The 23,465-nt window shown below is 48.3% G+C and overlaps 1 long non-coding RNA gene and 1 pseudogene across 1 annotated transcript; both read left to right on the forward strand.

The window, feature by feature from the left end:
* Window positions 1-4,506: 4,506 nt before the first annotated feature.
* On the forward strand, window positions 4,507-20,527 carry LOC134202755 (uncharacterized). The gene is made up of 4 exons (XR_009977331.1): window positions 4,507-5,287; window positions 5,457-5,640; window positions 5,700-5,868; window positions 20,368-20,527. It is a non-coding gene; the product is annotated as an uncharacterized LOC134202755 (long non-coding RNA).
* A 1,360-nt stretch (window positions 20,528-21,887) lies between these two features.
* On the forward strand, window positions 21,888-23,289 carry LOC134202761 (eukaryotic translation initiation factor 3 subunit F-like; annotated as a pseudogene).
* Window positions 23,290-23,465: the final 176 nt, after the last annotated feature.

A 23,465-nucleotide genomic window follows, 5' to 3' on the forward strand; every position in this document is an offset into this window, starting at 1 on the left:
CAATAGTTGCGCACATAGTACAAAACAGCAACTTTCACTATACTGGTCAAAAAAGCATAGAAGCCAGGCCTACCAAGACTAGAGATGGGCAAAACAGCTCATTGCAGTGAGCGGATCTGATCCGTTCAGCTCATTGAAAAGAGTCAGCTCCTTGGATCAGCTCTTCAGTTCTTTAATGCTACATATAATAAAACATAATTGTTAATATTATTATTTTAATTATTGTTCAAAAATTTGAAAAATTTGTGTCATTCATTGATTTATTCATTCATTCATCATTCATCTATTTACCTTTCTTTGAAATTTTTAAAATGTTTAGCTACAGTGAGGTAATAATTTCTATTGAAAAACCGACAATTTTAAACTAATAACATTTATTACGCTTTTTTCTGACCGTCTAGTTTTGAAGTCTAGGAGAACCATAACATTTATTTCTATACAAAAATCTCTTCAACATTATTTTCTATTCATAATTCTAAGTTGCATTTTATTGATACCGTTTCTCAAATCGTTAATTTAAATAATTCAGTCCCTAGTCTCTGATAGTGATATGATATGAACCATCACGTGTCATAAGATTTTCTCTTCATACTTGGTGCAGTAAATCAATGCCTTGTTTGCGCGCTTCTAATCCTTCTAACCATGCGTAGTTGACATTTTCATACAAGCGAGCTATTCATCTATATTGGTTCCCGAAATGCGAGAGAAATAAAACAAGAGAGTAAAAAAATACAGAGCACGGTGCTACAAACAAACCGAGTGCACATGTAGCAGTATGCTGGCGGGAAAACCCGTCGCAAGTAAAGATCCGCTCCGTAAGACACAGCACCCAGCTCGGTTCGTTTGAACCACACGGTTCGCTCATAGAATCGGTCGCGACTGATCGGATCGAGATCCGTGTCGCACGGATCTGAGCTAGTGGCGCAGCTCTCGCTTCCATGGCACAGCAATTTCGGGCTGAACGCCGCCATCAGCGGAACTGAGAGTTGTTCTGATCTTCGGATCTTTTGCTTGGTACGGTTCGTTCGCTACCGCACTACTTGGTATCTTTTGTGTGTCCGTTCGTAGCGCCGAGTATGTGGGTATGGGTTAAGAAATAGGCGGCAAGCTAAATTATTTTTGCTTGTGTGTTTCTTATTCCTCTCTGCAGCAGAAATGATTTCTGTTGCTTGGCTAGATGGTTCTGTCGCTTGGCTTGATGGTGCTTGAGGTGCAAATAATAAACGATCAGCACGTGCGCAGTACTGGACTGGACTCGAGGGAGTTTCTCTAGGCGCGTGTTTGACAATGATTTCATCAATTTAAAGTGAGCTGCTGAGCTGGGCTTCTTTAAAAAAGATTCATAGCTCATCAGCTCAATGTAAGGAAGCGAATCTTTGGAACAGCTCCTGAGCGGAGCGCCCACCTCTAACCAAGACCAACCCAGTAGGCAGGGTGCTTCTTAGGGATGCCTTATATATTTCCCCATGGGGCTGTATGCTGCTAGAAGGCGATTTCTGGTCGATTGTATCAATAGTTGCGCACATAGTACAAAACAGCAACTTTCACTATTCTGGTCAAAAAAGCATAGAAGCCAGGCCCACCAAGACCAACCCAGTAGGCAGGGTGCTTCTTAGGGATGCCTTATATGTTTCCCCATGGGGCTGTATGCTGCTAGAAGGCGATTTCTGGTCGATTGAATCAATAGTAGCGCACATAGTACAAAACAGCAACTTTCACTATAGTGGTCAAAAACATAGAAGCCAGGCTCTACCAGACCAACCCAGTAGGCAGGGTGCTTCTTAGGGATGCCTTATATGATTCCCCCATGGGGCTGTATGCTGCTAGAAGGCGATTTCTGGTCGATTGTATCAATAGTAGCGCACATAGTACAAAACAGCAACTTTCACTATAGTGGTCAAAAAGCATAGAACCCAGGCCTACCAAGACCAAACCCAGTAGGCAGGATGCTTCTTAGGGATGCCTTATATGTTTCCCAGCTGTATGCTGCTAGAAGGCGATTTCTGGTCGATTGTATCAATAGTAGCGCACATAGTACAAAACAGCAACTTTTACTATACTGGTCAAAAAAGCATAGAAGCCAGGCCTACCAAGACCAACCCAGTAGGCAGGGTGCTTCTTAGGGATGCCTTATATGTTTCCCCATGGGGCTGTATGCTGCTAGAAGGCGATTTCTGGTCGATTGTATCAATAGTTGCACACTTAATTTTTTTTACCGGGATCTCAGCAAAATGTTGAACTTTTACCGAGAATCGCACAGCCGTGCCCCAGCAAATATGTTTTTTGCCGAGATTTCTGTCAAAATTGCTGATAATCAGCAAATAATTTGCCGAAAATCAGCTAACAAACGCTATTTTTGCTGGACTATCAGTTATTTATTTTGCTGGCGCACGGCTGTGCGGATTTTGCCGAGCTGCAGAAATAAAAACTGAGTGTGTGCGCACATAGTACAAAACAGCAACTTCACTATACTGGTCAAAAAAACATAGAAGCCAGGCCTACCAAGACCAACCCAGTAGGCAGGGTGCTTCTTAGGGATGCCTTATATGTTTCCCCATGGGGCTGTATGCTGCTAGAAGGCGAATTCTGGTCGATTGTATCAATAGTAGCGCACATAGTACAAAACAGCAACTTTCACTATTCTGGTCAAAAAAGCATAGAAGCCAGGCCTACCAAGACCAACCCAGTAGGCAGGGTGCTTCTTAGGGATGCCTTATATGATTCAACATGGGGCTGTATGCTGCTAGAAGGCGATTTCTGGTCGATTGTATCAATAGTAGCGCACATAGTACAAAACAGCAACTTTCACTATACTGGTCAAAAAAGCATAGAACCCAGGCCTACCAAGACCAACCCAGTAGGCAGGGTGCTTCTTAGGGATGCCTTATATGTTTCCCCACGGGGCTGTATGCTGCTAGAAGGCGATTTCTGGTCGATTGTATCAATAGTAGCGCACATAGTACAAAACAGCAACTTTCACTATTCTGGTCAAAAAAGCATAGAAGCCAGGCCTACCAAGACCAACCCAATAGGCAGGGTGCTTCTTAGGGATGCCTTATATGTTTCCCCATGGGGCTGTATGCTGCTAGAAGGCGATTTCTGGTCGATTGTATCAATAGTAGCGCACATAGTACAAAACAGCAACTTTCACTATTCTGGTCAAAAAAGCATAGAAGCCAGGCCTACCAAGACCAACCCAGTAGGCAGGGTGCTTCTTAGGGATGCCTTATATGTTTCCCCATGGGGCTGTATGCTGCTAGAAGGCGATTTCTGGTCGATTGTATCAATAGTAGCGCACATAGTACAAAACAGCAACTTTCACTATAGTGGTCAAAAAAGCATAGAACCCAGGCCTACCAAGACCAACCCAGTAGGCAGGGTGCTTCTTAGGGATGCCTTATATGATTCTCCATGGGGCTGTATGCTGCTAGAAGGCGATTTCTGATCGATTGTATCAATAGTAGCGCACATAGTACAAAACAGCAACTTTCACTATACTGGTCAAAAAAGCATAGAAGCCAGGCCTACCAAGACTAACCCAGTAGGCAGGGTGCTTCTAAGGGATGCCTTATATGTTTCCCCATGGGGCTGTATGCTGCTAGAAGGCGATTTCTGGTCGATTGTATCAATAGTTGCGCACATAGTACAAAACAGCAACTTTCACTATTCTGGTCAAAAAAGCATAGAAGCCAGGCCTACCAAGACCAACCCAATAGGCAGGGTGCTTCTTAGGGATGCCTTATATGTTTCCCCATGGGGCTGTATGCTGCTAGAAGGCGATTTCTGGTCGATTGTATCAATAGTAACGCACATAGTACAAAACAGCAACTTTCACTATACTGGTCTTATAAATAAAGAATCCAGACTAGGATCCAGACCTATCCAGCTTTCCACGCTCGGTAATGGCGGCTTGTCGGTGTGTAAAAATCAATCAGTCGCTGTACTGTTTGACACTAGCTGGAGGAACACTCACAGTCGAAAAGGCCTTTTTTCCCTTCCCCTCACCCAGGAACGCCAGTGGGCTTTCCTCCAGCTAGTGTCAAACAGTACAGTGACCAATTGACTTTTACACACCGATAAGCCGCCATTACCGAGCGTGGAAAGCTGGATTCGAGCAAGATTTTGATTTAGTTAGTGTTTAATAAAAGCAATTTGAAGTACACAGCAAAAAATAATGTAATGTGCATCGATGTAATTCAAGCGATGTACCAAAATTTCTATGTAATGCCAGAATCATTATGCATATTAACATTCATTTTGATGTAATTTCACATCGCCCAGAGATTACACAAAAGCGGTTTCATCATTTTCCCTCACGTCGCATTTGTGTAATATTAGATTGCCAAAACATCAAATATTACATAGAAAATGATGCAACCAATAGGATCCTATAGAGTTGTGTAAAATTACACAAATTGGATACAATATTATATTCATTAATAATATAATTTTCTCGCAACACTGCGGACTTGATGTCAGCGTCCAGCGACCGCCGACGCTGTTTGGTCGCCATCGCCATGTTTTGAAAGTTCACGGTTTTATTTTCTCGCAGCTTTTTTGTCGCGGCTAGTTTTTCTCGTTTTATTGTGATTATTTCGCAAGTTATTCGGCAAAAAGAATGTGTGTAATAAAGTGAAATTTTATCATCAAACTGGATACGGGAGTGACGATCTTTTTTTTGGATTTTTCGACGAAAATATCGGTTAGGATTTCGCGGATTTCAACGCCGATGATAAAGGAGAAAAAGGACGGATTTTAGGTAACGGGACTACATGCGTATCCTGGTCATGGAGAGCTGCGATGGCTCAGGTGAAACCGGTAATTTTTTTATGCCGCTGTTCAAGAAACAAACGACGAGAGATCAAGTTCAGTGCTAGAGTGCTATTTAGACGTACACAAAATCATCAAGCAGCTATGGAAGTTTACGGCTTTAAACACGATTCTAGCACTTCGATGCGCCTCGATGGATTCGCAGTTTGCGACCATTCACATGCTGTCGGATGTGATCGTTTCCATGCCAGGTCGAAACTGTCAGCGGTGCAGCACTGTGTTCGACGAAGGGACCATAGTTTTGAGATGGATTTCAGCGAGCAGCTAAAGGGGACCTTGTGCAGGTTTCCCGAGACAAAACAGATGGTGCAACACTGCCGAAGCTGTTGGGCTGGCTTGAATGATCCAATGCTGATCCGATTGCACGTAGAGTTGAGAATTCTGGAAGCCCTGTGATTCCGATGCACACTGTGTTCGACGGGACGGGAAGCAGCATCACGTTGATTTGATTTCTCTGGTGAGTATTTGATAGCTTATTCAGTTTAAATACAAACTTAATCAATTTTTATGAGAGCATATTATGTTGATATAAAAATCCGCACATTTTATTTTCATTTATTATAATATTAAATGATAGGGTAAATCACTTAATTTGGTCCCTATATATTTTTTATTCACTTGTTCAGGTTAAGAATGGAATGGCCTCTACGGCCTCTACATTGTCTTCTTGTCGCTCGGTTCATAACTGCACGTTACCAACAACACAGTCTACGAAGGAGCCGTAAATCATCTTCTCGATCGTTCCTCTCATCTCAGCTTCTCATGCCCAATTTTTAATGTGGAAGGAAAAGTCCGTAATTATCTACTCTGGTAAGTTATTATATACTAATTTATAAAGGAGTTTACGTTTATCTCCAATTTCTATTCAGATTCGGTCAACACATTCGTGCACGGCAACTTTGAAGACTATCAAAAAGTCTGACTTGCTTCACCGGGCAATGCCCGGAATGCTATCAACCAATCATTTTGCAACCACTGCGAAAAAGGATCGTTAATGTCTTGGAATTCCAAGAGGATGTAAAAAAGACCGGACGTAACGTATGTACATAGTTAAAAGTTAAATTTCTATAAATGATTTTTTTAACATATTCGATTCCGAACGGAATACTTCTAGGATTCTAAACAGAATCGAATCCACACGGAATCTGTTAGGATTTTTTCAAATTCTGGATGGTATACCCGTAAGAGAATCCAATCATTCCTTCTTCTTCTTCTTCTTCTTATTGGTATTACATCCCCCACTGGGACGTTGCCGCCTTGCAACATAGTGTTCATCCAGCACTTCCACAGTTATTACCTGCAAGGTTTTCTATGCCAGGTTACCATTCCGGGAATCGAACTCATCAGCAACTTTCAGCATGGTCTTGGTTCGTAGCCGCGCATCTCACCGCATGGCTAAGGAAGGCCGCAAATCCTATCATTCCACGCTGCATTTGTTTGAGATTCTGAAACGAAATCTTTCTCTGAAGGAATCCATCAAGGATTTCGAAAAATTCTTCGGACATTCTGATCGAAATGCTTTGTGGATTCCGAACGGAATCTTTTGGAGATTTTAAAGAATTTCATTTCGAAGAAACCCTTCGGAAATTCAAAACGAAAACCTTTGGAGACTCCTACGGAACCTTTCGGGATTATGACGGGAATTCCTTCAAAATTCCGACGGGAATCCTTTCGGGATTGTGACGGCAATCGTTCCGGGATTCCGACCGAATTTTTTTTCCGGATTACAACGGGAATCCTTTTGGGATTCCGAAGGGATCCTTCGGGTTTCTGACGGGAAACTTTTCGGGATTCTGACTGGAATCTCTTCGGGGTTCCAACGGAAATCTTTTTTGGATCCCGACGGCAATGCTTTCGGGATTCCGACGGGAATCCTTCCAAGATTCTGACGGAATTCAACTCGGGATTCCGACGGGAATCATTTCGGGATTGGGACGGGAATTCTTTCGGGATTCTGATGGGTATCCTTTCGTGATTCCAACAGAAATCTTTTCAGGATTAACATAAATTATTTTAAGCTTTTAGTTGAATGTATATTTGTTATTTGTACTATTCCATTTAATACCACTACTTTATTGTACCTTTGACAGATACGTATTTCGACCTCACCAGTAAGGCCGTCTTTAGCGTCTCGTACTTAACTCGACAAGTCGAGTCCTTTCTGGATTCCGACGGGAATCCTTTCGGGACTCCGACGAGAATCCTTTGGGGATGCTGACGGGAATCCTTTCGGGATTCCGACGGGAATCCTTTCGGAATTCCGACTAGATTTATTTCGAGACTCCGACGGGAATCTCTTTGGGATTCCACCGGGAATCCTTTGGGGATTCCGACGGGAATCCTTTCGGGAATCCTTAGGGGATTCCGACGGGAATCCTTTGAGAATGCCGACGGGAATCTTTTCGGGACTCCACCGGGATTCCGACGGGAATCCTTTCGGGATGCCGACGGGAATCCTTTCGGGACTCCATCGGGAATCCTCTGGGGATTCCGACGGGAATCTTTTGGGGATTCCGACGGAAATCCTTTCGAGACTCCGACGGGAATCCTTTGGGGATTCCGACGGGAATCCTTTGGGGATGCCGACAGGAATCCTTTGGGGATGCCGACAGGAATCCTTTGGGGATGCCGACGGGATTCCTTTGGGGATGCCGAAGGGAATCCTTTGGGGATGCTGACGGGAATCCTTTCGGGACTCCGACGGGAATCCTTTGGGGATTCCGACGGAAATCCTTTCGAGACTCCGACGGGAATCTTTTGAGGATTCCGACGGGAATCCTTTGGGGATTCCTACGGGAATCCTTTGGGGATTCCGACGGGAATCCTTTCGGGACTCCGACGGGAATCCTTTCGGGATTCCGACGGCAATCCTTTCGGGATTCCGACGGCAATCCTTTCGGGATTCCGACGGCAATCCTTTCGGGATTCCGACGGGAATCCTTTCGGGACTCCGACGGGAATCCTTTGGGGATGCCGACGGGAATCCTTTCGGGATTCCGACGGGAATCCTTTCGGGATTCCGACGGGAATCCTTTCGAGATTACGACGGGAATCCTTTGGGAATTTCGGCGGGAATCCTTTGGGGATGCCGACGGGAATCCTTTGGGGATGCCGACGGGAATCCTTTGGGGATTCCGACGGGAATCCTTTGGAGATTCCTACGGGAATCCTTTCGAGACTCCGACGGGAATCCTTTGGGTATTCCAACGGGAATCCTATGGGGACTCCGACGGGAATCCTGTGGGGATACCGACGGGAATCCTTTGGGGATTCCGACGGGAATCATTTGGGGATGCCGACGGGAATCCTTTCGGGATTCCGACTCCGACTCCGACGAGAATCCTTTGGGGATGCTGACGGGAATCCTTTCGGGATTCCGACGGGAATCCTTTCGGAATTCCGACTAGATTTATTTCGAGACTCCGACGGGAATCCCTTTGGGATTCCGCCGGGATTCCACCGGGAATCCTTTGGGGATTCCGACGGGAATCCTTTCGGGATTCCGACGGGAATCCTTTCGGGATTCCGACGGGAATCCTTTCGGGATTCCGACGGGAATCCTTAGGGGATTCCGACGGGAATCCTTTGAGAATGCCGACGGGAATCTTTTCGGGACTCCACCGGGATTCCGACGGGAATCCTTTCGAGATGCCGACGGGAATCCTTTCGGGACTCCATCGGAAATCCTCTGGGGATTCCGACGGGAATCTTTTGGGGATTCCGACGGAAATCCTTTCGAGACTCCGACGGGGATCCTTTGGGGATTCCGACGGAACCCAACAAGCATTGGAGGCTGATAAAGAGCTTATTTCGCCACAACTTGGCTTGTTCAGCTAAAAACTAGCTTATTCAACTTAAATTGTTTGTTGGGAATCCTTTGGGGATGCCGACAGGAATCCTTTGGGGATGCCGACAAAAATCCTTTGGGGATGCCGACAGGATTCCTTTGGGGATGCCGAAGGGAATCCTTTGGGGATGCTGACAGGAATCCTTTCGGGACTCCGACGGAATCCTTTTGGGATTCCGACGGAAATCCTTTCGAGACTCCGACGGGAATCTTTTGAGGATTCCGACGGGAATCTTTTGGGGATTCCTACGGGAATCCTTTGGGGATTCCGACGGGAATCCTTTCGGGACTCCGACGGGAATCCTTTCGGGATTCCGACGGCAATCCTTTCGATTCCGACGGCAATTCTTTCTGGATTCCGACGGAATCCTTTCGACTCCGACGGGAATCCTTTGGGGATGCCGACGGAATTCTTTCAGGATTCCGACAGGAATCCTTTCGATTCCGACGGAATCCTTTCGAGATTCCGACGGAATCCTTTGGGAATTTCGGCGGGAATCCTTTGGGGATGCCGACAGGAATCCTTTGGGGATTCCGACGGAATCCTTTGGAGATTCCTACGGAAATTCTTTCGGGATTCAGACGGAATCCTTCCGAGACTCCGACGGAATCCTTTGGGTATTCCAACGGAATCCTTTCAATTCCGACGGGAATCCTTTCGGAATTCAGACTAGATTTATTTCGAGACTCCGACGGAATCCCTTTGGGATTCCACTGAATCCTTTCAGGATTCCGACGGAATCCTTAGGGATTCCGACGGAATCCTTTGAGAATGCCGACGGGAATCTTTTCGACTCCACCAGGATTCCGACGGAATCCTTTCGGGATGCCGACGGGAATCCTTTCGGGACTCCATCGGGAATCCTGTGGGGATTCCGACGGGAATCTTTTGCGGATTCCGACGGAAATCCTTTCGAGACTCCGACGGGAATCCTTTGGGGATTCCGACGGGAATCCTTTGGGGATGCCGACAGGAATCCTTTGGGGATGCCGACAGGAATCCTTTGGGGATGCCGACGGGATTCCTTTGGGGATGCCGAAGGGAATCCTTTGGGGATGCTGACGGGAATCCTTTCGGGACGCCGACGGGAATCCTTTGGGGATTCCGACGGCAATTCTTTCTGGATTCCGACGGGAATCCTTTCGGGACTCCGACGGGAATCCTTTGGGGATGCCGACGGGAATTCTTTCGGGATTCCGACGGGAATCCTTTCGGGATTCCGACGGGAATCCTTTCGAGATTCCGACGGGAATCCTTTGGGAATTTCGGCGGGAATCCTTTGGGGATGCCGACGGGAATCCTTTGGGGATTCCGACGGGAATCCTTTGGGGATTCCGACGGGAATCCTTTGGAGATTCCTACGGAAATTCTTTCGGGATTCAGACGGGAATCCTTCCGAGACTCCGACGGGAATCCTTTGGGTATTCCAACGGGAATCCTTTGGGGATTCCGACGGGAATCCTTTGGGGATTCCGACGGGAATCCTCTGGGGACTCCGACGGGAATCCTGTGGGGATACCGACGGGAATCCTTTGGGGATTCCGACGGGAATCATTTGGGGATGCCGACGGGAATCCTTTCGGGATTCCGACGGGAATCCTTTCGGGATTCCGACGGGAATCCTTTCGAGATTCCGACGGGAATCCTTTGGGAATTCCGGCGGGAATCCTTTGGGGATGCCGACGGGAAACCTTTGGGGATTCCGACGGGAATCCTTTGGAGATTCCTACGGAAATTCTTTCGGGATTCCGAAGGGAATCCTTTCGAGACTCCGACGGGAATCCTATCGGGATTCTGACGGGAATCCTATCGGGATTCCGACGGGAATCCTTTGGGGATTCCGACGGGAATCCTTTATGGACTCCGACGGGAATCCTGTGGGGATACCGACGGGAATCCTTTGGGGATTCCGACAGGAATCCTTTGGGGACTCCGACGGGAATCCTGTGGGGATACCGACAGGAATCCTTTCGGGATTCCGACGGGAATCCTTTCGGGATTCCGACGGGAATCCTTTCGGGATTCCGACGGGAATCCTTTCGGGATTCCGACGGGAATCCTTTCGGGATTCCGACGAGAATCCTTTCGGGATTCCGACGGGAATACAATCGGGATTCCGACGGGAATCCTTTCGGGATTCCAACGGGAATCCTTTCGGGATTCCGACTGGAATCCTTTCGGGATTCCGACTGGAATCCTTTCGGGATTCCGACTGGAATCCTTTCGGGATTCCTTGGGGAATCCTTTCGGGATTCCGACTGGAATCCTTTCGGGATTCCGACGGGAATCCTTTCGGGATTCCGACGGGAATCCTTTCGGGATTCCGACGGGAATCCTTTCGGGATTCCGACGGGAATCCTTTCGGGATTCCGACGGGAATCCTTTCGGGATTCCTTCGGGAATCCTTTCGGGATCCCGACGGGAATCCTTTCGGGATCCCGACGGGAATCCTTTCGGGATCCCGACGGGAATCCTTTCGGGATCCCGACGGGAATCCTTTCGGGATCCCGACGGGAATCCTTTCGGGATCCCGACGGGAATCCTTTCGGGATTCCGACGGGAATCCTTTCGGGATTCCGACGGGAATCCTTTCGGGATTCCGACGGGAATCCTTTCGGGATTCCGACGGGAATCCTTTCGGGATTCCGACGGGAATCCTTTCGGGATTCCGACGGGAATCCTTTCGAGATTCCGACGGGTGTCCTTTCGAGATTCCGACGAGAATCTTTTCGGAATTCCGACGGGAATCCTCTCGGGAATCCAACGGGCATCTTTTCGGGATGCCGACGGGAATCCTTTCCGGGATTCCGATGCCATTCCTTTCGGGATTCCGACGGGAATCCTTTCGGGATTCCGAGCGGAATCCTTTCAGGATTCCGACGGAATCCTTTCGGGATTCCGACGGGAATCCTTTCGGGATTCCGACGGGAATCCTTTGGTGATGCCGACCGGAATCCTTTGGGGATACCGACGGGAATCCTTTCGGGATTCCGACGGGAATCCTTTGGAGATTACGACGGGAATCCTTTCGGGATTCCGACGGGAATCCTTTGGTGATGCCGACGGGAATCCTTTGAGGATACCGACGGGAATCCTTTCGGGATTCCGACGGGAATCCTTTCGGGATTCCGACGGGAGTCCTTTCGGGATTCCGACGGGAATGCTTTCGGGATTCCGACGGGAATCCTTTCGGAATTCCGACGGGAGTCCTTTCGAGATTCCGACGGGAATCCTTTCGAGATTCCGACGGGAGTCCTTTGGGAATTCCGACGGGAATCCTTTGGGAATTCCGACGGGAATCCTTTGGGAATTCCGACGGGAATCCCTTGGGGATTCCGACGGGAATCCCTTGGGAATTCCGACGGGAATCCTTTGGGGATTCCGACGGGAATCCCTTGGGGATTCCGACGGGAACCCTTTGGGGATTCCGACGGGAACCCTTTGGGGATTCCGACGGGAACCCTTTGGGGATTCCGACGGGAACCCTTTGGGGATTCCGACGGGAATCCTTTGGGGATTCCGACGGGAATCCTTTGGGGATTCCGACGGGAATTCTTTGGGGATGCCGACGGGAGTCTTTCCGGGATTCCGACGGGAATTCTTTGGGGATGCCGACGGGAATCCTTTGGGGATTCCGATGGGAATCCTTTGGGATTCCGACGGGAATCATTTGGGGATGCCGACGGGAATCCTTTCGGGATTCCGACTCCGACGAGAATCCTTTGGGGATGCTGACGGGAATCCTTTCGGGATTCCGACGGGAATCCTTTCGGAATTCCGACTAGATTTATTTCGAGACTCCGACGGGAATCCCTTTGGGATTCCGCCGGGATTCCACCGGGAATCCTTTGGGGATTCCGACGGGAATCCTTTCGGGATTCCGACGGGAATCCTTTCGGGATTCCGACGGGAATCCTTAGGGGATTCCGACGGGAATCCTTTGAGAATGCCGACGGGAATCTTTTCGGGACTCCGCCGGGATTCCGACGGGAATCCTTTCAGGATGCCGACGGAATCCTTTCAGGACTCCATCAGGAATCCTCTGGGGATTCCGACGGAATCTTTGGGATTCCGACGGAAATCCTTTCGAGACTCCGGCGGGAATCCTTTGGGGATTCCGACGGGAACCCAACAAGCATTGGAGGCTGATAAAGAGCTTATTTCGCCATAATTTGGCTTGTTCAGCTAAAAAACTAGCTTATTCAACTTAAATTGTTTGTTGGGAATCCTTTGGGGATGCCGACAGGAATCCTTTGGGGATGCCGACAAAAATCCTTTGGGGATGCCGACAGGATTCCTTTGGGGATGCCGAAGGAATCCTTTGGGGATGCTGACGGAATCCTTTCGGGACTCCGACGGGAATCCTTTTGGGATTCCGACGGAAATCCTTTCGAGACTCCGACGGGAATCTTTTGAGGATTCCGACGGGAATCTTTTGGGGATTCCTACGGGAATCCTTTGGGGATTCCGACGGGAATCCTTTCGGGACTCCGACGGGAATCCTTTCGGGATTCCGACGGCAATCCTTTCGGGATTCCGACGGCAATTCTTTCTGGATTCCGACGGGAATCCTTTCGGGACTCCGACGGGAATCCTTTGGGGATGCCGACGGGAATTCTTTCGGGATTCCGACGGGAATCCTTTCGGGATTCCGACGGGAATCCTTTCGAGATTCCGACGGGAATCCTTTGGGAATTTCGGCGGGAATCCTTTGGGGATGCCGACGGGAATCCTTTGGGGATTCCGACGGGAATCCTTTGGAGATTCCTACGGAAATTCTTTCGGGATTCAGACGGGAATCCTTCCGAGACTCCGACGGGAATTCTTTGGGTATTCCAACGGGAATCCTTTCGGGATTCCGACGGGAATCCTTTCGGAATTCCGACTAGATTTATTTCGAGACTCCGACGGGAATCCCTTTGGGATTCCACCGGGAATCCTTTGGGGATTCCGACGGGAATCCTTTCGGGATTCCGACGGGAATCCTTAGGGGATTCCGACGGGAATCCTTTGAGAATGCCGACGGGAATCTTTTCGGGACTCCACCGGGATTCCGACGGGAATCCTTTCGGGATGCCGACGGGAATCCTTTCGGGACTCCATCGGGAATCCTCTGGGGATTCCGACGGGAATCTTTTGCGGATTCCGACGGAAATCCTTTCGAGACTCCGACGGGAATCCTTTGGGAATTTCGGCGGGAATCCTTTGGGGATGCCGACGGGAATCCTTTGGGGATGCCGACGGGAATCCTTTGGGGATTCCGACGGGAATCCTTTGGAGATTCCTACGGGAATCCTTTCGAGACTCCGACGGGAATCCTTTGGGTATTCCAACGGGAATCCTTTGGGGATTCCGACGGGAATCCTTTGGGGATTCCGACGGGAATCCTTTGGGGACTCCGACGGGAATCCTGTGGGGATACCGACGGGAATCCTTTGGGGATTCCGACGGGAATCATTTGGGGATGCCGACGGGAATCCTTTCGGGATTCCGACTCCGACGAGAATCCTGTGGGGATGCTGACGGGAATCCTTTCGGGATTTCGACGGGAATCCTTTCGGAATTCCGACTAGATTTATTTCGAGACTCCGACGGGAATCCCTTTGGGATTCCGCCGGGATTCCACCGGGAATCCTTTGGGGATTCCGACGGGAATCCTTTCGGGATTCCGACGGGAATCCTTTCGGGATTCCGACGGGAATCCTTTCGGGATTCCGACGGGAATCCTTTCGGGATTCCGACGGGAATCCTTAGGGGATTCCGACGGGAATCCTTTGAGAATGCCGACGGGAATCTTTTCGGGACTCCACCGGGATTCCGACGGGAATCCTTTCGGGATGCCGACGGGAATCCTTTCGGGACTCCATCGGGAATCCTCTGGGGATTCCGACGGGAATCTTTTGGGGATTCCGACGGAAATCCTTTCGAGACTCCGGCGGGAATCCTTTGGGGATTCCGACGGGAACCCAACAAGCATTGGAGGCTGATAAAGAGCTTATTTCGCCATAATTTGGCTTGTTCAGCTAAAAAACTAGCTTATTCAACTTAAATTGTTTGTTGGGAATCCTTTGGGGATGCCGACAGGAATCCTTTGGGGATGCCGACAAAAATCCTTTGGGGATGCCGACGGGATTCCTTTGGGGATGCCGAAGGGAATCCTTTGGGGATGCTGACGGGAATCCTTTCGGGACTCCGACGGGAATCCTTTTGGGATTCCGACGGAAATCCTTTCGAGACTCCGACGGGAATCTTTTGAGGATTCCGACGGGAATCTTTTGGGGATTCCTACGGGAATCCTTTGGGGATTCCGACGGGAATCCTTTCGGGACTCCGACGGGAATCCTTTCGGGATTCCGACGGCAATCCTTTCGGGATTCCGACGGCAATTCTTTCTGGATTCCGACGGGAATCCTTTCGGGACTCCGACGGGAATCCTTTGGGGATGCCGACGGGAATTCTTTCGGGATTCCGACGGGAATCCTTTCGGGATTCCGACGGGAATCCTTTCGAGATTCCGACGGGAATCCTTTGGGAATTTCGGCGGGAATCCTTTGGGGATTCCGACGGGAATCCTTTGGGGATTCCGACGGGAATCCTTTGGAGATTCCTACGGAAATTCTTTCGGGATTCAGACGGGAATCCTTCCGAGACTCCGACGGGAATCCTTTGGGTATTCCAACAGGATTCGTTTGGGTATTCCGATGGGAATCCTCTGGGGACTCCGACGGGAATCCTGTGGGGATACCGACGGGAATCCTTTGGGGATTCCGACGGGAATCATTTGGGGATGCCGACGGGAATCCTTTCGGGATTCCGACGGGAATCCTTTCGGGATTCCGACGGGAATCCTTTCGAGATTCCGACGGGAATCCTTTGGGAATTCCGGCGGGAATCCTTTGGGGATGCCGACGGGAATCCTTTGGGGATTCCGACGGGAATCCTTTGGAGATTCCTACGGAAATTCTTTCGGGATTCCGACGGGAATCCTTTCGAGACTCCGACGGGAATCCTATCGGGATTCTGACGGGAATCCTATCGGGATTCCGACGGGAATCCTTTGGGGATTCCGACGGGAATCCTTTGGGGACTCCGACGGGAATCCTGTGGGGATACCGACGGGAATCCTTTGGGGATTCCGACGGGAATCCTTTGGGGACTCCGACGGGAATCCTGTGGGGATACCGACGGGAATCCTCTCGGGATTCCGACGGGAATCCTTTCGGGATTCCGACGGGAATCCTTTCGGGATTCCGACGAGAATCCTTTCGGGATTCCGACGGGAATCCAATCGGGATTCCGACGGGAATCCTTTCGGGATTCCGACGGGAATCCTTTCGGGATTCCGACGGGAATCCTTTCGGGATTCCGACGGGAATCCTTCCGGGATTCCGACGGGAATCCTTTCGGGATTCCGACGGGAATCCTTTCGGGATTCCGACGGGAATCCTTTCGGGATTCCGACGGGAATCCTTTCGGGATTCCGACGGGAATCCTTTCGGGATTCCGACCGAAATCCTTTCGGGATTCCGACCGAAATCCTTTCGGGATTCCGACGGGAATCCTTCCGGGATTCCGACGGGAATCCTTTCGGGATTCCGACGGGAATCCTTTCGGGATTCCGACGGGAATCCTTTCGGGATTCCGACGGGAATCCTTTCGGGATTCCGACGGGAATCCTTTCGGGATTCCGACGGGAATCCTTTCGGGATTCCGACGGGAATCCTGTCGGGATTCCGACGGGAATCCTGTAGGGATTCCGACGGGAATCCTTTCGGGATTGCGACGGGAATCCTTTCGGGATTCCGACGGGAATCCTTTCGGGATTCCGACGGGAATCCTTTCGGGATTCCGACGATAATCCTTTCGGGATTCCGACGAGAATCCTTTCGGGATTCCGGCGGGAATCCTTTCGGGATTCCGACGGGAATCCTTTCGGGATTCCGACGGGAATCCTTTCGGGATTCCGACGGGAATCCTTTCGGGATTCCGACGGGAATCCTTTCAGGATTCCGACGGGAATCCTTTCGGGATCCCGACGGGAATCCTTTCGGGATCCCGACGGGAATCCTTTCGGGATTCCGACGGGAATCCTTTCGGGATTCCGACGGGAATCCTTTCGGGATTCCGACGGGAATCCTTTCGGGATTCCGACGGGAATCCTTTCGGGATTCCGACAGGAATCCTTTCGAGATTCCAACGGGAATCCTTTCGAGATTTCGACGGGAATCCTTTCGGGATTCCGACGGGAATCCTTTCGTGATTCCGACGGGAATCCTTTCGGGATTCCGACGGGAATCCTTTCGGGATTCCGACGGGAATCCTTTCGGGATTCCGACGGGAATCCTTTCGGGATTCCGACGGGAATCCTTTCGGGATTCCGACGGGAATCCTTTCGGGATTCCGACGGGAATCCTTTGGTGATGCCGACGGGAATCCTTTGGGGATACCGACGGGAATCCTTTCGGGATTCCGACGGGAATCCTTTGGAGATTACGACGGGAATCCTTTCGGGATTCCGACGGGAATCCTTTGGTGATGCCGACGGGAATCCTTTGAGGATACCGACGGGAATCCTTTCGGGATTCCGACGGGTATCCTTTCGGGATTCCGACGGGAGTCCTTTCGGGATTCCGACGGGAATGCTTTCGGGATTCCGACGGGAATCCTTTCGGAATTCCGACGGGAGTCCTTTCGAGATTCCGACGGGAATCCTTTCGAGATTCCGACGGGAATCCCTTGGGAATTCCGACGGGAATCCTTTGGGAATTCCGACGGGAATCCTTTGGGAATTCCGACGGGAATCCCTTGGGGATTCCGACAGAATCCTTGGGAATTCCGACGGGAATCCTTTGGGAATTCCGACGGGAATCCCTTGGGGATTCCGACGGGAATCCCTTGGGGATTCCGACGGGAATCCCTTGGGGATTCCGACGGGAATCATTTGGGGATTCCGACGGAAATCCCTTGGGGATTCCGACGGGAAACCCTTGGGGATTCCGACGGGAATCCCTTTGGGGATTCCGACGGGAATCCTTTGGGGATTCCGACGGGAATCCCTTTGGGGATTCCGACGGGAATCCTTTGGGGATTCCGACGGGAATCCTTTCGAGACTCCGACGGGAATCTTTTCGGGATTCCGACGGGAATTCTTTGGGGATTCCGACGGGAATCCTTTGGGGATTCCGATGGGAATCCTTTGGGGATTCCGACGGGAATCCTTTGGGGATTCCGACGGGAATCATTTGGGGATTCCGACGGCAATCCTTTGGGGATTCCGACGGAAATCCTTTCGAGACTCCGACGGGAATCCTTTGAGGATTTCGACGGGAATCCTTTCGGGATTCCGACGGGAATCCTTTCGGGATTTATTTTGAGACTCCGACGGGAATCCTTTCGGGATTCCGACGGCAATCCTATCGGGATTCTGACGCGAATCATTTCGGGATTCCGACGGGAATACTTTCGGGAATCCGACGGCAATCCTTTCGGGATTCCGACGCGAATCCTTTCGGGATTCTGACGGGAATCCTTTCCGACGGGATTCCGATGGAAATGGATTCCCGTCGTAATCTCTAAAGGATTCCTGTTAAAATCTCGAAAGTATTCCAGTCGGAATCCTGAGAAGATTCCTGTCGGTGTTCCAAAACTATTCGCGTTGGAATCCCGAGAGAATTCTCGTCGGAATCCCGAAAGGATTCTCGTCGGTGTCCAGAGAGGATTCCCGTCGGAACCCCAAAGGTATTCCTATTGGAATCTCGGAAGGATTCACTTCAGAATCCTGGAAGAATTCTCATCAGAATCCCGAAAGACTCCACGTCGGAATCCCAAAATGGTTTTCATCGGAATCCCAAAAAGATACCCGTCGGAATCCCGGAAGTATTCGTGTGAGGATTCCCGTCAAAATTCCGAGAGGATTCTCTTTGAAATCCCGAAAGTATTAGAGTCCGAATCTTGAAAGGATTTTCGTGGGAACACCAAAATGATTCCCGTCGGAATTCCGTCAGAATCTAGAAAGGATTTCCGTTGAAATCCCGGAAGGACTCACGTCGAAATCACGAAAGAATTCCCGTAAGAATCCATAAAGGATGTCCCTAGAGGATTCCCGTCAGAATACCGAGTGGATCCCCGTCGGAATCCCGAAAGTATTCGTGTTAGAATCTCTGAAGTATTCCTGAAAAGATTCTCGTCGGAATCTCGAAAAGATTTTCATCGGAATACTTGTTGAAATCTTGAAAGTATTCGTGTTTGAATCTCGGAAGGATTTCCGGAATCACGAGGGGATTCCCGTGGTCGGAATACCGGAAGGATTCCCTTCGGAATCCCGAGAGAAATTCTATCGGAATCTCCAGAGGAATCCCGGTGGAATCCTGAGAGAATTTCCATCGGTATCCCGAAAGGATTCCCGTTGGAATCCCAAGAGGATTCCCGTTGGAACCCCGAAAGTATTCGCATTGAAATCCCGACAGGATTTCCTTTTTAATCCCAAAATTATTCCCGTTTTAATCCCAAAAGTATTCGTGTTGGAATCTCGAAAGGATTCCCGTCAGAATCTCGCAAGGGTTCTCGTCGGAATCTTGAAAAGATTCCCGTCGGAGTTCTGAAAAGATTCTCGTCGAAACACCGGGAGGATTCCCGTCGGAATCTAGAAAGGAGACCCTTCGTCAGTCCCGTCCTGAAATGATTCACATCGGATTCCCGAAAAGATTCTCGTCGGAATCCCGAAAGTATTCGCATTAGAACCCAGAAAGAATTCCTGTTGGAATCCTGAAAGAATTCGTGTTAGAATCTTGGAAGGATTCTCTTCAGAATCCCGAACGGATTCTCGTTGGAATCCCGAAAAGATTCCAATGGAGTCCCGGATGGATTCCCGTTGCAATACCTAAATTATTCCCGTTGGAATCTCGGAAAGATTCCCGTCAGAATTCCAAAAGTCTTCTCGACGGAATCCGGAAAGGATTTCCGCAGAATCCCGATAGGATTTCCTTTGGCATCCGGAAAGGATTTCCATCAGAATCCCAAAAGATTCCCATCGGAATCCCGAAAATATGATTGCCGAAATCCCGAAAGGAGTCCCGTCGAAATCCCGAAGAGACACCCGTCGAAATCTTGAAAGGATTCCCATCGGAATCCAGAAAGAATTTTCGCCAGGATTCTGAAAGGGTTTTTCTTTGGAATTCCGAATCGATTCCCGTTGCAATCCCCCCAAATTCCCAAGAACTTCGAATGGATCCCCGTAACAACCTCGAATTGATTTCCGTCGGGATCTAATTTTTTTTTTTCGAAATCCCGAATAGATTCCTGAAAGGAGTCTCGTCGACGACCGGAATCCCGAAGGGACACTTTTCGAAATTTCGAAAGTTTTTCCGTCGGAATCTCTAAAAGATATCCGCCGAAATTCCGAATGGATTTCCGTCGGCATCCGGAAAGGATTCTGGAAACTGGAAAGGATTCTCGTTGGAAACTGGAAAGGATTTCCGCCGGAATTCGGTTTGGATTCTCTTCGGTATCCTTGTCGGTATCCCTATATGATGTCCACCGGAATTCTGAAAGGCATTCCGTCGGAATCCTGAAAGGTGTTCCCGATGGGATTTTTTTTCGCATTCCTGATAGGATTCCCGTCGTCGTTATTTGAAATTGTCATACACCCGCAAACCAGATCTGCATGCTAAACATGTTTCATTATTTTCAGCGGCTTTGAAGCTCCCCCGCACACAACGGGAATCCAGCAAGACATAAGCTACCCGGGGTCTGCGGATCGATACTGGTTCCTGGATTCCCGATGATTCTTCAACATGTGTATACTGCCGGTTTTGTGATAGATCTGCTGATCTATAGTGAAAAAATATATAGAATCATAAATATTATCTTAAATTTTCGAATTCTTTTAAAAACTAGACCAAAATAATATTGAAGAAAGAAATCCATGATAAGAAAACTCAATTGTACGCCTTGTACGACGCACTATTTTACATAACTTAATTCTACATCGCCTCGATTACGTTGAATAATTTTTACATCGGGAAAAAATTACATCGCTTCTGTTTATTACACAGCAAGCTTTCGAGTACATCGCGCAGTGTAATATTCAACAACCGATGGATTCGATGGGTTGCATCGATTTCGATGTAATATTCAACAACTTTTTTTGCTGTGTAATTCAATCATTTTATTATCTAAATTCGAGTTTAACATTCTTGAGCTGAATCACGACCTGCTCGCGCATTTCACTGTGTTCAGCGCTAGCAACGACTTGCTCGCGCATTTAGCAATGTTTCTTGCCCCCACTTTTTCTGGTTGCACATGAACAAAATTGTTGCTCGCGCACTCCGACTGCTCGCGCATTTCACAGCGATCCACAAATGTCACAATCCTTGGCTTTATGGATCAACACGGTTAGATGACTTTACCCATTAATGGGTACTGTGTTATTGTTGATATTACCGTGGACCCCCGATAATTTGAACGGTACCTCATTCAAATTAACGGGGTTCATTTCTAATTTGAACTTCTGGTTACTCTATTTGCAACAGAAAAACTAGTTTCTGGCTGCTCTCTTTGCTGGTTTGTTTTGATTCTGCATTCCGTTTCACGATGTTCCATTTTTCTTTTATCGATTCCACGTGCTAAATGACGTTTGAACCATTTTTAATTTGAACGATGTTCAAACGAACGGGGTTCAAATTAAAAAATGTTCAGATTAAAAACGGTCATATTACCGGGGGTCCACGGTATTCCCACCGTGAAAAATTCACCCATTTTCTTCAAAAAGCGCCACTACTCATTAAAATGGGTAGTGGCACTTTTTCAAGAAAATGGGTGAATTTTTCACGGTGGGAATAATATCAACAATAACACAGTACCCATTAATGGGTAAAGTCATCTAACAGTGAAAAGGTCTGAGCCATCAACAAGAGAGAAAAAAAAAATGGTTCAAACAGGTTCAAACACAGATTGATTATATTATTTTTTATTGTTAAAAAAATTAAATAGTGAAAAAAATTACTGATAAATATTTACTTTAAAATTATTTATTTATTAGGTATTTATTGTAACCAGATAATTATCATTCAATTCGAACATCCACTGTTCGCTTCAAAACGTCAAAGTTGTCAGGTGGGCGTTTGTCAGTTTTCGTCGCTCCGTTTTGCCCTTTCTTTTCGCGAGGGAAAATCGTGTCATCTCGTCATCATCACGATAAATTTGCCCTGAATGACCTGCGTCCATCCGGTCGTCTTGTTCCAGATTGTTGACGCCTACGAGCGCCGTAATGCCGATTCGCAACGAGTCATCAGGACGCTTTTGGGTAAGTGCCCTGGTACGGCGGAGCTCCGCAACCTTCTGTGAGCAAAACATAACCCCTTTTATGAGACGCTGGTTGTATTGTGAATCAATAATCGTGTTTGTGTTTCTAAACAGGTTCTGTTGATAAAGGAGTCGTTGAAGTGAAACTGCTTCTGCGTTACAAGGAACATGCGGACCAGGTAGAAGCGGAACTCGGATACGCATCAGATTTGTACGATTTGAACCGCGCTCAATCCGTCGGAGAACATCGTCGGTGAGTGTTTGAGAAATTGTGACGTTTCGCCAGGGAATGTGGTTTAAACAGACTCTTTAATACAAATTTTATTCCAATTTTAGTATAAGGGAAATACGTAATAGCTGGAGCTAAATTTTATATTTTAGCAGGATTGTATTGTTTTACTTTAATAATACGTTATCCTGTTGTAGGAACGTTGACAGTTTACCTATTTTATGGGTCTTCTTTTCAACTAGTCCCAATTATTTTAATTATTTTACTAATTTTGATTCCACTTTAATACCTACTACATCTCTAGATACTGAATGTTCACAGATTGTTGCAGATTCCTTGTACCAACGATTTGAGATTCTTTCTGTAGAAGAAGTGTCAAATATGTTTTGACATATTTCATCTTCATGCTTACTCTGCATTATGAGGCAAAAGCCTTTGCTGTTAAATTGTAATTTTATTGAGTATACTGCTAAATCCATAATTATTTCACCGTAAGAAGTAACAACATTTCTCTCGATCTTCAACAGGATGGTGGGCCACCGGCCGAAGTAACGAACCCAGTTCGGTTATCCACAGAACTACGCTCGCAGTGCAACAATCGATTCACTTGACGTTGGACACATCGCTGACTGCGGCTCGTATGGGTTTCAAGGCGTACGTTTGCGTCTCGCGGCGTTCCTGTGGCAAACGGCTGCATGTTTAGCCAATCACGTCGAAATTGCAAGTTACAGGCCAGAGGTCGTCGGCAGCTGTGTTCGAAAACGATCGGTGTGCAGCCGAATCCAGCGCGACCGGCCTTACGCCATGTTGGCCTGAATCACCGATGCTTCGGGCAAGCTGCAAACCCTTTTGGGAGAGGTGTTGACCTACTCGAGGATGTTTTGGCGGAGAAGCAACCGGACAACTCCGTAGGCGCGCCTTGCTGATCTGATCCACTTCGGCGCGAACATGACCTCGATCAGTTTCAGATGCCAACTCAAACGTGAAGGATTTGTTGATGGTGGTTACCCTTTCGCAGCTGATTAAAGACGCAATTGCAGTTAATAGAGAAATTAAAACTTGACATCGTTCATCAACTAATGAATGAGAAGAATTGTGTTTGATAGTGCGAAAAACATCAAAAAGACGATAAACAGATATTAAACTAATCGATCGACGAGTGTCGAATCAGATACATGTTTTGAAAATCCGTGATTTTGTTGTACGTAATTGCCATCGGTGAGTATTCAATTTGTCAGAGCATCGATTACAATACA

This window comes from Armigeres subalbatus, unplaced genomic scaffold (assembly GCF_024139115.2).
Source record: "Armigeres subalbatus isolate Guangzhou_Male unplaced genomic scaffold, GZ_Asu_2 Contig1406, whole genome shotgun sequence".
Taxonomy (NCBI): Eukaryota; Metazoa; Arthropoda; class Insecta; order Diptera; family Culicidae; genus Armigeres; species Armigeres subalbatus.